The sequence below is a fragment of the Melozone crissalis genome, unplaced genomic scaffold (assembly GCF_028551555.1).
Source record: "Melozone crissalis strain CALT ecotype California unplaced genomic scaffold, PUWL_Pcris_2 ptg000027l_1, whole genome shotgun sequence".
NCBI lineage: Eukaryota > Metazoa > Chordata > Aves > Passeriformes > Passerellidae > Melozone > Melozone crissalis.
In genome coordinates, this window is record NW_026535805.1 from 4,869,036 (window position 1) to 4,884,261 (window position 15,226).

The following is a 15,226-nucleotide window of genomic DNA, read 5'->3' on the forward strand; positions in this document are numbered from 1 at the left end:
CGTGCAGAGAGAGATGTGGTTGTTTAGCCTGGAGAAGGGAAGGCTCCAGGGAAATCTCATTGTGCTCTCAGGAGCGTAGAGGGAGCCGGTACAAAACAGGGAGAGCAACTTTTTACTCGGGCAAGGATGAACAATTTTATACTGACCCAGGAGGGACTTAGAATAAGTATTAGGGTAAAGTTCTTTAGTGAGGCACTGGCACAGCTGCCCAGAGAAGCTGTGGCTGCTCCATCCCTGGAAGTGTTCAAAGCCAGGCTGGATGGGGCTCTGAGCAACCTGGGACAGTGGGTGGCATCCCTGCCTGGGACGGGGGATTTGGCACTAGATGATCTCAAAGGTCCCATCCCAAACCATTTTATGATTCTTAACAGAGGAACTTTGTAACAAAGCTGATTTGAACTTGGACTTTGCTAAAATAATTCAGTTTCAGGGTTTTTTTGTGATAAACAAGTACTAGGACACTGCTAAACCCTATGCTCCTAACTATCCTAGCTAAGCTCTCAGCAGCCCTAGGAGGATGAATGGGACTCAACCAAAATATTGCTAAAATAATTCAGCTTCAGGTTTAGCTGGCTGTCTCAGCAGTCATTTTGTTGTTCCTTGAAGTCAAATGGAGGAAAATCTGTTGGAAAAGTACAAAACATTAGGTCAAGGGATCTGAGTTATTGCTCTGTTTCATCAAAGTGTTGATGAAACTTTGGATGTAGCTTTTTTCCTGCCATTTTCTGTATGGAGAATGGAGTGACAATAACAGCTACTTTATCACCGTGTTTGATTGAAACAACGTCCTCAGTGTAAAGATTATGTGGCGTAGTACTTGTAGTACATTTCCCAATAGAATAGGCCCCAAGTTCTTTCACGGAATCCTGTCTCAGTAGTTGCATTTTTTAAATACTTGTACAAAATCAGGGTGACCTCATGCCAAATATAGATCACCATTTTGAAGTTTTTGGGTAAATTCTTACTGGAAAGCAAAAGAAAACTAGGGAAAAATATTTACTTTTCATTTAAGCATATAAGAATTTGTTTTTCAGTTTGTTTAGACCCAAGTGATTAAATAATTGATTATTAATCAATTGTTTATTTAACCTTTAAATTAAAAAAATCTTTTGCAATAACTAGAAGGTAATAATAATTTAATTACTCTCTGGTATCCATTCGGCTGTAGTAACATACAGATGAAAATTCTACCATGTACCCTCCTGATAATTAATAACTGTTCTTATAGAAGAAAATACACATGCTTTTTTCTGCACTCCTCCAAAGGAGTGAGTGTAGAAATAAAGAAGTTCATAAGTATTGTTTCCAGCCAGTGTCACTTTTTTCCAACAGAGCAGTAATCTGAGGGCCTTTATTTCTCCAGAGTACAGCAATTAGGGAAGACTTGAAGATTTTCATGAGTAAAGACAGATGAGGTGTCTCTGGTTTTGTCTCTCTTTTCAGAGGCACTGTTCAGCACTCAGCAGATGGACAACTTTAGTTCATTTGAGTGTAACTACTGGGTAGCAAATTTAGCACTGATCAAAGCTGATCTGAGGGGTGGCAGATGTATGTAAATGGGCTGGAGCTCAGTGTGTTGTTGTAAAATCATCCATGATGGATTTGTTGTGGAGGAAATGGCAGGAATGCCATGGCTGTGACTGCCCACACAAAGCACATCCTCCTGTGCCCGTGCCCCAGCAGGGAGCTGCTGCCTGCAGGGCTGGCTGGAGCTGGGACAGCCCCTGACATCCAGGGTTTGGGCCACTGAAGAGTTGCTTGGACTTCTGTCACCTCATATTTTCTGGAAAATCCCCTGGCCCAGGATTTTTCTCCTGGGAAGCTGAGAAGCCTCAGAGAAAAAGGAAAACAATATTATCTCATTTGCTTCTCCTGTGTTTTGCTGCTTTGGAATGTGGTTGGAGATTGTTTATCCAACATGTGAATTAATTTTACTTAATGACCAATCACTGTCCAGCTGTGTCAAGGCTCTGGAGAGAGTCACGTGTTTTTCTTTATTATCTTTTACCCTTCTTCTGCATCCTTTCTCTATTCTTTAGTATAGCATTCTTTAATATAATGTCCTAACACAAAAAAATAAAATAGCTTTCTAAGAACATGGAGTCAGATTCATCATTCCTCCCTTCATCCAAGGGACCCTAAAAATACCACAGACATCAATACACTCTTCTTCAATACACTTAAGGATGGTGCCCTACCCTTAAGAGTAAGGAAGCACCCAAGATTCATCAATGCTCGTGGGCAAAAGGAATGACAAAAGTCTGCAAGCAACCAGAAAGTTTTATTAGTGAACTGCAGACTTGGCAGGGACATTGGTGTGTTGGTCCCTGACCTACTGTATAAGCACATGGTGTGGGTTTGGGATAAAGGGCTGGGGTGAAAGGGAACACAGGAAGGAAGAGATTAATTAAAGAGAGGAAAGGAGACAGAAACAGATCCCCAGTCCTGGTTTCAGTATTGACTCCTCTCTGCTATTAATTACTAATAATTATAGGGTATGTCAGTTTTTTTCATAAGCAGCATATCCTGATAATTTTGGCTCATTCTGTCTTATTATCTGGTTTTACCCCATTGACTGATGCACTTTTCTCTTTAGAAGCTTTTTAAACACATCCCTTAACTGTATTCCTAACTCCACATCCTGCATTATTGTCAATGAAGTCAGCAATTGCCTGCCTTTAATTCTTCTTCAAATATGGAAGACCTGACCAATTTCCTACTCTTTTCATATAGATCTTTCAAGTTTGTAAGAGTCAAGCTTTTTAAAAAAATAATTACTTAACATGTAGTAACATTACTTAACATGATGTACTTAACATCAACTTAACGAAGTTGATTTTTCCAAATAAATTACTTCTAAATTAACATTGCTAATATTTACTAAAAAATGTAACCCTGTTTCCCTTTTTTTCCCCCCTTCATCTTGTCTTCAGATTTTTGAGTTTATAAGCCCTTTTGTGGTGGTTTAGATTTCCAAATAAGCTATATTTTTATGGACAAGAAATAGTTTAGATATGGCAGGAAAGACATGGAATTTTTAATGACAAATACTGTAGATACTACTAATTTCTACTAGTAAAGTTAATAATTTGTTTCTCCTTGCTCTTACATGAAGATCACACCACTTAATACTAGGATTTACAACCAATTCTCTGGAATTTTTATCAGTACTAACTGGGAGCTCTATTTACTATGCAGATAAAAACAAGTAGTACAAATAGAGTTAAGGTTAAAGAAAATATTTGAAAAGAAGATAGTAGATGTGAAAAATACATCTGAATAGGCAAAGCACTGGCTTGTAGCTTCATGGAAGTTAATAGATCTATCCCAATTCACATGTGGAGTCCAGAAACAAAATAATGAAGAAAAAGGGAGAACCAGGGGTGGGGCTTTTAGGAACACAGTGAGAAAGTCTGTAGGTTGCATGAAAAATGCACAGCAGAGATTAAAGTAGCGCTTCAGGCACTGGAATATTTTTTCCCTCTGTTTCTGTGTGTCCGGTAGTTGGCTCATAGATATTTTCTTGTGCACGCAGGATCACGGCTGGCTCGGAAGGCGGCGGAGGTGGTCTCCAGGTCTGTTCCGAAGTGCACACATGGAGCAGCCGCTGGATGTCCCTCTTGCTCTGCTTCCCTGCACAAGGAGCGCCTTCCAGAGGGACGAGCCTGCGGCTGGGAGAGACAAACGGGGCAGTGTGGGAGCAGCTGCTCGCTGCTGCCCAGCTGCCTGCGATGGTGTGACACAACTCCCAGCACAAGGGGCGGTGAGGTGCCAGCAAGACTGACAGATGAGAAATGCGTTTTTCTTCCATTACAAGAGCACTTTTATCCCCACCCCATTCTTCTCGGGTTTGCTCTGTGCCACTCTGCTAAACCTTCTGCCAATAACTGAAGACTATTTGAAAAAACAAGTTAGAATTTACAATGCCTTTCTCAAGAGTGACCATACCTAAGCAAGTACTCTGTTAGGCTGGATGGAAGAAATTCTCCAGGTAAATGTTCTTTTTTCATGCCAGGGGGTTCTGTTCCAGATCAGTTAAGCTGGGAGCACCTTCTATAAACAAGGACTAGATTTCCCCTTTCTGGAGGAGTCTGCACACTCTGTTCTGCAACAGAAATTGAGAGACATACCTTCAGAACTTCCCATGAAATCCTGCTCTGAAAAAGTGGGCATTGGGAGAGAATTTGGGTTACCTGTGTGAGTCAGGGGTACAGGACCAGGCTCTTTGTGTCGCTCAGCTGCTGTGTTGGAAAGGCAATGGAAATTATCAGCCCTTGTTTGTTTGGCATCAAAAATACACAAATGCAGCAAAACTTTTCAGAAGCTCTGTGAAGGCTGAGAACCTCAAGGTGTCTGACTTGTGTAGAACCAAAGAATTCTCCACTGCTGCCCATCACGGAGCTCTCAGGATGGGAACACAGGGGAGAGCAGAGAGGTGCCTCTGCAGTGCTTTCAGAAGGACCATGAAGCTGAGAGCAGGGAATTTGTGTTTCAGTGATCTAGTTAGGCTAACATGGGAATTTGGGGTTGGGTTGGAATGTAATAGAGAACTCAAAGTTTCAAGGTAATGTGATGACTAGATAATTTTTTGCATTCCTCAAATCTCCATGCTATTTTCAGAAAGTTTCACCTGTATATTGTGAAGTGTATGTTTCCTTATATTTATATTATATCTTCAATTCTTTAAGTTGAAAACCAACCTAGATTACAAATTCTGAATGCTAAAAGTCTGATATATTTCAGGATTTTGCTGGATTTTTTTTCCTGTGTATTTTTTTCTCAGTATATATGAAAGGAGTTACATAACTTTTGACTTTAGTGGTCGGCCAATATTTGATCTCCTCTAGTTTATTTATGTCAGAAATGTTTATACAAAGTGATGTATCTTTGTGTACATTCTTTGTAATCAGAGTAGGATTAAGCTGAGGTCCTGTTTTCCTGAATGTAGCAGAAAAAAAGACAATAGGAAACAGCTCTTTTGGCAGTAGCCCAGGCCTCTCTCTTCTTTCTGAGGGCTGCACTCAGAAAATCCTTGCTCTCTTTTTCCCTCTCTTTCTGGTAATTCAGGATCATTCTACAAGGTGCTTCACTGGTTTGGGGTGTTTTCTTACCTACTTTTGTAACATTCCTTCCTGGGCCACACAATTTTGCTAAAATTCCATACACACACTTTTGTGTTTGCATCCACATGACTCAGATTTTTTTTTTTCTTGTCTTGTGGCTGATGCTTGGGTGGCAAATACCTATTTGTCTGCATCTTCAGCTATATTTCAAACACATTTTCTTCTCTGGGACTACAAACTGGTTTCATTCCACTCCATTTTCTGCTGGGTTTCTCTGAGGCCATTCTGGAAAACAGGCAGGAAAAGACATTTTGGTCTCTCTTAACTCAGACAGTGAAATTTAAGGAATATCAGAAGTGTTGTTTAACATTCTAAACTAAACATTAAACAGGGGAGATGCTTATTACCATGTTCCTAAAGTCTGGGGCAGACAAATCTGCATTTTGCTATAATGAATATTTAAAAGCCCTTAGTTCTTCTGGATTTTAGCTTTTCCAGGGTTGTATTGAGAAAGATGTTTGCCTAATCCTGACTATGCATAAAAACAATAATCAGAAGTAGTTATTCTGTGCAAAAGCCAAAATGCATGGTTGTTATCTTAGACTGGCAGTGAAACCCCTGGAGAACTAATTATGTAAATTAGCATGAAATTAGAAAATTATGTTTACTCTTAATTTTGGGGGGGGGAAGTTTGGGTTTTTTCCCCTGCAAAACCAAGAATAAGCACCATCAAAACATATGGTTTGTTTCTATAGATTTTAGCTAGATTTAGCAATTGCTTCAGGTTCATAAGTAGTTCTCTCATCTGTATCTTGCAACAATATTTGTCAAAACTCTCAGTAGTGTGGATGTCTTAATATTCTTCATAAGGAGAAATGAAGGAAAGGGATAATAATGTACACAGATGCACAGTGAAGTACAGAGCTCTGAAGTCCCAAAGTTGTTTTTTTTAACCAAAAGCAAGTGTCCATTTAAGTCTAGAATTATGGAAGAATAGTGGATATGTAATTGTGTTCATAATCAGAGAGGTGCTTTTTTGATGCTTTAAATAATGTAAAATATGTAGGGTTTTGAGCAGCATAGAAATCATGAAAGTTGATAATATATAGGAGGTTACTGTGGTCTAGGGAAAAGGGAGGACTGGATTCTAAAATAGTGAAATTCAGCATAGCTCAGTTGGAGTTCTGTGTTTCTATTGATGTACACTAGTTGAAAATTAGTTTATGATTTCAAGTTGCATAGAAACAAAGCAAACAAACAAAAAAAGTACTGCTATGAAAGCATCCATCTAGGAAAACATTTGGAGGGGAAAATACAGTGAAAACAGCACTCTTTCTAAATTAAATTTACTATTGCCTTTAACAAAGTTTCCTGGTAGGGAGTTCCTGAAAAATGTGGACTGAAATGTGAAGCAAACAGTCAATGCTCTTTTAGCTGCCTTGATGGTATATTTACAAGAATACATTTCTTAAATATTTTTTTTCCTTACTTCTAAAGAAAAAATAAATGCTTCATAACCATCTGGAGGAGCATTTGCTATGATTGTTTCCAAAGGGGCAGCTTAAGAGTTTCATAAATATCAAAGTTAATAGGCTGCTAGAAACAAGGAAAATTGCCTGTAGGTGATTTCTATTTACACAGAAACAGCTCCTCTCTGAACTGCAGTCTTCTCTAAACTTTCTCTCCAGGCCTGTTGCCTATTACTGTGCTGTCCTGTTCCTGCTTCCTTTAGCTGGTTTGAATCAACACTGGGTAGAGCAATGCTTATATGAAATGTACTTGAGGGTGAAACACAATCTCAAAAATTACAGAAAATAAACAATGTTAAGTGTAGCTTGTGGCTATAGGCAGATCAGAAGCAGTCTAATGAGAACACACTGGCTTTTTGGAAATGAAACAGCTATGCCATATTGTCATAAAGCCATAGTTAGGGCTGGGTTAGAAGAAGAGAAAATCTTTCACAGAGTGGCTTCCAGAAAGAAGTCTGAGAAATATTTTTTAAAATTTTTTTTATTGATTTGCTATTTGGTACGTGGTAGGAGATGCCTCTCCTTTATTTTTGCACCTCCTGATGTTAAGGCACTTAATTGATAACTTTTACTAAAAATATAAAATCATTGTTTTCTGCATAAGTAGGATAATATGTATATGCCTCATAATGGTCATAATTGGAATAAGAGCTCTTTCCTCTGCTTAAAGGTGCAGGAAAACCTCATCATCATCACCCAGCTCACAGAATCATGCTTGGGAAAGGATGTGCACTATGACAAGATGTGCTAGAAATGGGCTCTTCCTGTTGGGCTTTCATCAGGCTTTGAGTCCTGATGGGCTTTCTGCTGGCAGAGCCTTAAAGCTCCTTAGGCAGAGCCTGCAGGCAGCAGAGCTGGTTTTACAGAGGCAGCAGGAGGCTGAAACAAGGCTGAGCAGTGCTGGTTATTGCATGGGAAGAGGCTGGTGACAACTGCTGGGGCTGTCCCTGTGAGGGCTGAGCTGGTTCCAGCCAGGAAGGGCTGGTGAATTGTGATTTAGTTCACAATATTGGGATGCCCATTAGATACAAATGAAGAGGGCCTTGCTCTATTCTTCTTTACTGTTCCATGTTCTGGTAATTTCATTTTATGTGTGGACAGGTGTTCATCATGTTAGATATTTGGATTTCACATTCCTCATGTTTTCTAAATTCTTTGTTGGTGGGGAAGAAACATTCATAAAGTTGTGGCAAGTTTCAGAAGTCTGGTATCAGACGTTTTTCGCAGGACCTTTTATAGAAACCTTTCTTTTTGAAAGCTAACTCAGGAAGAACATTGTTGCTGTTAGCACCCTTGGGGGACTGGCTCCTTCTAGAAAATAAATGTATGCTTCCCTAGCCGAGATGATGTTGTAGTCTTGACTGAAGAGTGAGCTTTTAATTCCTTCAGCTGCTGTTTTTTAGCAAATCCATCCCTGATTCTGTCTTGCAGGGTGTAGAGTAAAATAAGGAAAAACATTTTTCCTTCTTGAGGCAGCAAGTAAACCTCTCCCTCCCTCCTCCTGTCCATCCAGCTGCAGCTGAACAAAAAACATCACAGGAATTTAAGGGGAGAAATATAATCCAAGATCTAGTTCTCCTAATCACTATGTACAATATAAAATAATACTTCATTCCCAACAGCTCACTCTATAGCATGTGTTTCTTCTTTCCCCACTTCACCAGTCTGAAATAATTCCTGCTGGTTCTGGCAGGAATCAGCCACACAGTGAGGCTGGCTCTGGACTTCTCTTACTCTGCTGTGGATGTCAACATCAAAATTTCCATTACCTCTCTCTCCCTTGATTGTGGGGGTCCTTCTCTCCTCTTACTCTCTGTTTATCACTGATTTCTCCCTCCTCCTCATGTCACTCTTTTGTTTTCTTGATTCTCCAAGAGCTTTTCAGTTTGCCCCACACTGGCAGGATGGAGTCCTACTGTGTATTTTGTTATGCCTGATTGGGAAACTTAGCAACCCTTGGACTTCTCCAAACTGTGTAATTGGATTGTCTAGAGTGTTAATCATCATTGGATTATTCTGACATTATCGATGCAAAAATATGTACATTAAAATAATAACATAATTACAGAATTTGCTTTTAGCATGAATATATTTTTTCTTAGTGACACTGAAATGATTTACTACTCCCAATATTTATATATTGTTTTGACAGATATGCAGTGGGCTGTGAGTAATTTTAAGGTGGTACAATTTATTCCATGCTGCTTAAAAGCAAGGATTTCCCCCCACCCCTTTTACCCCATCACATTTTATTATTAATGGACACATTTGAATTGTCAGCTTTCCCAAATCCTTGGTGTATTGGCTGGAATGATCAGAATAATTGCTTAACCATGTCATCCCTAACTAGGAGTACTGAACATGCTCTTGCTTTATCTTTTCCCTAGTAGTTCTTCTGGTTTGTTGGGGTTTTTTTTATTTTTTATTTATCCTTTTAGTTTAAATATAAGAAATGCAAGCCAAAATAGCCAGTAATGTGGAAATGGAGGCTGCCAGCAGCTGTGTGGGCTAAGAGTAAACTTTTGGCTTTGTCTAGAGGCAGGATGCTAAGGCAGCTCAGCTGGCAGGTTAATGGTGATTGTCATGAATATTAAATGACAGAACCAAAACAAAACTCCCAGAGAGACACTCGTGCACAAATCTTACATGGCAACACAAGCAGCTCAGACAGCTGGCTCTCTGTAGGCTCTCTTGAAAGAAACAGTGCTGGGGTGTATTAGGATGATTTTTATCAACCAGAAAGCCAATTTGGGCTGCACTGGTTGAAAGTTAGAGGCCTTAATGATTTACAGCTTGAGGCAAAAATCTGTTTTCTGAAGTAGATAAATAACAGGTAAATTATATCTATGCTGTTCTCCCTTGGATTAAGTGCTTTGTAATATTTTTTGAGTTTTGTGCTGTCTGAAAATGTGTAAACAAATGTGCACCAGCTTTACTGTTAAAGTTCATACCAGCTCTCTGGAGTGCAAGTATAATCCCACTTTTTCCTCTGAAGTTCCTCTAATTTCTTTTTGTTGTTGTTGTTGTTGTTGTTGATTTGGCTTTTTTGTTTTGGTTTGGGTTTTTTCTCTTAAAAAAAAAACCAACCAAACAAAAAAACCACATTGCAGGGCACAGAATAATGAACTACATTTGAGGTTTTTTCTGTTTTGTGATTTGTCCCAGACAGGGTAAGAACTTGCAATTCACAGAGTTCCTCCTTTGGCTCCTGTGGTGTAAAGCTACCTGTATCTCCAGCTGCATGGAAAAATTGCAAAATAATGAAAATTCAAGAAGCCTGGATTTATTTGAAGTAACACCAGCAGAGATCTGGATGATTCCATTAAAAGCACTGCAGTCATGCTGTTTCTAAAAGGATATCTAAAGGTGAGACATCTCCAGGGCCTAGACAGTAATCTTTGTTACACTTTTAAGTGGGGATCAGATCCTTGCACATACTTTCCTTGACTTTCATGGTTATTTAAATTTATACCAACTTAATATGTGGTTCAGTGCTTTCCATCCTCCAAAAGGAATGAGCTGAAATAACAGAGTAGGTTTCCTCAGATAACTGCATGTTGGCATGATCCATTTTGTGGTGTTATTCTGAGTATAAAAAGATAAAGTAAATCTAAACTATTTTTAGGTGCAATGAGTCAGTCTAAATGACTTGATGGAAAAAGATAAAAATGAAAGGACAGTCCAGTTAGAGGAAGTTATGGAGAGTAATGCTTTTATATAAACATTCTACAGAAATTATTTGGCTTTCCAAACTCTGTCTATAAATCAAGAAGTGCTTTCCAGTAGCTCAGGGAGACCTCTCAGGTCTAGCTGTCTACTTTTATTTCAATTTCATTGAAAACAGATTTCTTATATACATATTTAAAGTAGATTTTTTAAAGTATTTTTGTAAATAATTAATGCAGGTATCCCAGTGATTATTATGTGTCTACTAGCAGTGTGCACAATGAAAATACAAGTGGCCAGCAGATTCCCAGCTGTGAAGAAAACACATTCAGTGAGATGAGTTTTCAGCTAGTACCAGGAAAAATGCAGATTTATTTCTGTTGTTCTTAAATCATACAGCCTAGTGGAGGAGTTTTTTAAGGGTAACATAAACCAGATACATTTCAAAGACTTAGACTAGCTTATATTTGTGTTTCCACAGTACCATGAGGAATTTACACACACTGTCTCCAACAGGCCTTGCAACAAAATGAGCTGCAGTATTGTAAAAGAATGGTTTGTAACTATTTTCCTTTGTATTAAAGCTTCCCATAAATACATATTACTTGGATCAGCATGGGGTAAACCTCACTCACTTCAGCTGAAAGATGAAGCAGCACTAAGTGATACCTCTTTGGAGTGAGGAAAGTAAAGTTAGAGTTCCATAAAGAAGCATTCTTGATGCTATAGCCACCTTGGGGTCCCACCAGCCCAAATGTCCAGCCAACATTACCTTCCTCAAGAGGCTGGAAGTCACAGCAGGGATAAAAGTCACAAGGAATTCAAGGAAAACACCAGCTTATTTAACAGCTAGGAAGCCATTAAGGATGGCAAAGCTGTAGTGAAGCTGAGAACTGCAGCCTCATTTCTGTGTCCCAGGTCACCTCTTCACTGGCTAAAGCCTTCTTTCACTTCCAGCTTTCTTTCTTACACTGCAATGGGCATCATTTAAAGACAGAATGGGAAAAATTGATAAGTTATGGTCTGAACAGCAGCAGTGTGATTTTCCATGAATCCAGGCACCTGCAAGGTATCAAAACCAAAGGCATCATACTTTTGGAAAATGAGACTGGGGTTGTCAAGCAAGGAGCCAGCAGTATGAGCTGTTTAATTCAGGCTGATTTCCCCAGAACTGTATCCAAGAGGATGTCACACTTTTCTGTTCTCAAGTTCAACCTGATCTCTGAGAGCATCAGCAAGTTTCACCTCTTCTGAAAGAGCACTCTCCTGTGATTTATTTATAATCTCCTGCTGCTTCTTGTAAGTAGAGTTTCACTCCCCTTCCTTTGCTCTGCCTCACATCATTATCTTGCACTGCTGCTTCACATACAAACCTTTCCAGCTGCAAGAGATGCTAAGGAGACCACTCAGAGGAATGGGAAGGAATTTAGGGACAATAATAATATTTAGTGTGCAGAATCACAGTCTCAGCACATACCAAACATCCCTGCTAAGTTCATGTTCCTAAAATCATTTCATGTTCACTAAAATTGATTGGTTGGTCTTTACACACATTAATACTGAGTTTTTCAGCTATCCCTACAAGCTCATTTCTGCCTATCATTTTTGTTGTGTCAGGGTGATTTGTGACCTGGTCAGTTTAAGAAATACATGGTATAAAACATGCTTTAAAAGACTGTAAGATTGCTGCTTTGTCTAAATTGCTGGATCTGTCTGTTGTGTATCTCAGGTGCACGTGCACCTTTGTCTTTGTGTAACATGAAAATACTTCAGAAATGCCTTGAAAGTCCTCCTGCCCTATCCTTAAAAAGTCTTGCATCTATTTTAAATTACAGAGCATGGTGAAACAATAAATAAGGAAAAATCTTTGAAATGCCTGATGCACTTCCAAGACATGTTACCTAAAAATGTGATCTCAATTTAAACATGGAATCCCTTTGATTACCACTTTTGCCTTAAGTGTACTTAGGTGTGCTGCACAGTTCAGAATGAACACTTTGCTTTTTTGTAGAACCATAGTTATTCTTGTTAGTAAAGTTTTTAGAAGTTTTGCTCAAACTTAAAAATTAATAAAGGGATAAATGTAATTAATAATTTTGAGTTTACCTGGACTTTTATCTGCAGTATAAAATAAAGGCTATGGAGCCACAGCCCCCAACAAGGCAAATAACCTTGCTAGGATACTCTTGATCTGCCATGGCTATTTTGAACCAGCTATCAGTTTAATCTATAAAGTTACCCTCCAGGCAGTGACTTGCTTGGTAACTAGTTCTGTGTATCCAACACAAATGATTTTAGAATCCCTGCAAAGCAGCGCAGAACAAGGCACAAGGAAGTTTTCAGTCACCATCTAATTCTTAGGCCTGGCTTGATTCAGTTCATGTGTTTGACACTTTGTATGCCACTATCTGAGTTGTTGTAATCTTTAAAGCCCCAGCAGAAGTGGATTAAAATTTTCACAATGCAAGGGTTTAAATTCAAGTCTTTTTCAAGGCTTTATCTGCTGCCTTTGCACAGTATAGGAAAACTTTCAGCAAAATCTGGAAGGTAAAATACAGACCCTGGGACAGTGATTTCTTTTCCTTTTTCAGACAGCTTTCTTTAAGTAGAGGGAAAATTAGGTCATATTTTGATTTCTCTTGGCTGGCTTATCTCCAAGATGGCCTGCACCCAGTTTCTTCTAAACTTTTCACTTCTCAGGAGATAATATCTCATGTCAGAATGATAAAGAAGTACTGCAGAGCAAGGTAAGCTGAACATTCATCAACAGTACAAAATTTCTGATGGCAAGAGCTACAAATAACTTACAGGAAACATTAAAAGAAATTGTTTATTCAAGAGTACTTCCTGTGGCTCTGCAGTTCATCCAGGTGGACAAGCTCTATTTTTCACAGAACATTCATCTCTGTTTCTCTTCGTTTGGATTTCTCATCAACAGGTTACCCAAGCCAAGATTTAAGTGTAAGTTTTGTAAACAAGTAAATCAGGACTCACACTTTCTACTGAACAGAAAGAAAAAAGCTAAACCAAAAGGTATTATGCAAAGCCCAACAGATGGATAAGGGTGCAAGTTTACATTGTTATCTTTGGCCATATTTGACAGAAGCAAAAATAGGAAGCACTGCCATCAGACCTGCTCTGCCACATCTACCTTGCCAGTATCAATTGCCCCAGTGGCACACTAAGATAAATTCTCATTTCCCACCTGTTTTCTTTTCTGGGTTCGGGTTATTTTGGACATGCCAAAGTCAAAATCATGCCTATTAGAGTATTTCTAGCAGTGATGCCCACCTGTCATACACCCAGGGCTTTGACACACTGACTGACTACAGAGGGGAAAAAAATCACCTTTTGATACAGCACTGAGTTTTCTACCAAAGCAGACAGACACACTGTACATTATAATTGTCTGAACTGGCACTCAGAGACAGAGCTCTGAGTGAAGTGCTACAAATCTAAAAGTTTAGTGGTTTTTGTTTGCTTCAAAGCATTCACAGACAAGTACTAGCTTGTTTGAAAACTGCCATTCTGTATACCATGTAAATAGCTTTCAGGTTATAGATTCATGTGCACTTTTATGAATATTACTTATGGGGCACAGATTTGTCATATAAATTGCATGGTTTGTAATTTTTTTCCTGTTTGGAGAGGAAAACATTGGGCAAAGGAATAAATGGATGATAGGTAACAGTGTGTGATTGTCATCACTTACATCAGTTCTGGGATTTCAAGATATCCAGTGTTCATCTGAAAATATGCAAACACTAATCAGAGCTGCTCTGCACTTCTTCCTGATGTGCAGCTGAATCCTTCTGAATGGCAGCTTTTTCACTCACTGTAATAGGCAGATGGTTTTTTTCACTTTTTTCCTTTCAGTTCAACCAGATTAGCTGAAAAATTAGCATTGGGCTTCCTAAGTGGATCTCTCCACATCTCATCCATTTTCTCTTGAGCAAATGCAAATTACATTGAGCCCATTTCAGATAAATATATTCATCTATAAGAGACAGAATACACATATGAAAGTCATGTAAACCATTTTGTCGTGTTCTACAGGTTCTTGGGAGTCTCACAAGGGAAAACTACAACAATTTAATACCTTTCCAAACTATCATTAGTTGAATGTATTGCCTGATAGTGGTCTAAGAGCAACAGTAAAAGGAGGTGATTTACAAACTCTTTTGAGGCTTCTTCCATTCCAAAGTACCATCCTTAAACAGATATGCATCCTCTTTTATTTCTTACTGAAAATGGAAGTCTGGCAGGTCTGAACGGTGCAGTCTGTGCAGTCTGAACGGTGATCCTACATTGAGTCCTACACTGATACTGTGATGAATTCACAGTCAATGGTACCAGCAGACCACAAAGTTAGCAGCCTATGCTGCAGTTTTCAAAGGATCACAAGGCCTTTTCTGCAGAAGAGAACTAATACAAAACCTGATTTAAGCCAATGAAAGACTCATATTTTGGCAAAGGACTACAAAACAAGTGGTGTCCATATACATATTATGGATATAAAATAAATAACTTTGTCTTATCCTAAATTCTTGGAAAAACCTCAGCTCAATCTGCAGGATTCAGAGCCCCTGCATTCCAGCAGGTGGTCTTGGTAAGATTAGGATGCAGTAACTAATAACACGTTCTTAGGAGGATTTCTCTTCACTGCACTTTCTACAACTGCAAAAAAGTAAAGAGAATACTTTGATTTGCATTTCATAAACCCTTTACTGAGTTTTTGTTGCTTGTTCTTGCAGTCCTAATGCTTCAGTTGTTAATAAGAGAAGTCCTTAAATAGGGATGATAGAATTTATCCTGTCACAAATGTGTTGGGGTCAAAGTAAGGGACTATTGAAAAGAGTGCCAGCTGGGAAACACCAACTCAGATTATGCATCATCTAGATAAGTGAACCCATCTGATAATTCTTAACATTCTGAAGAATAAACTCTTATTAAATACTAAAGGAAGGC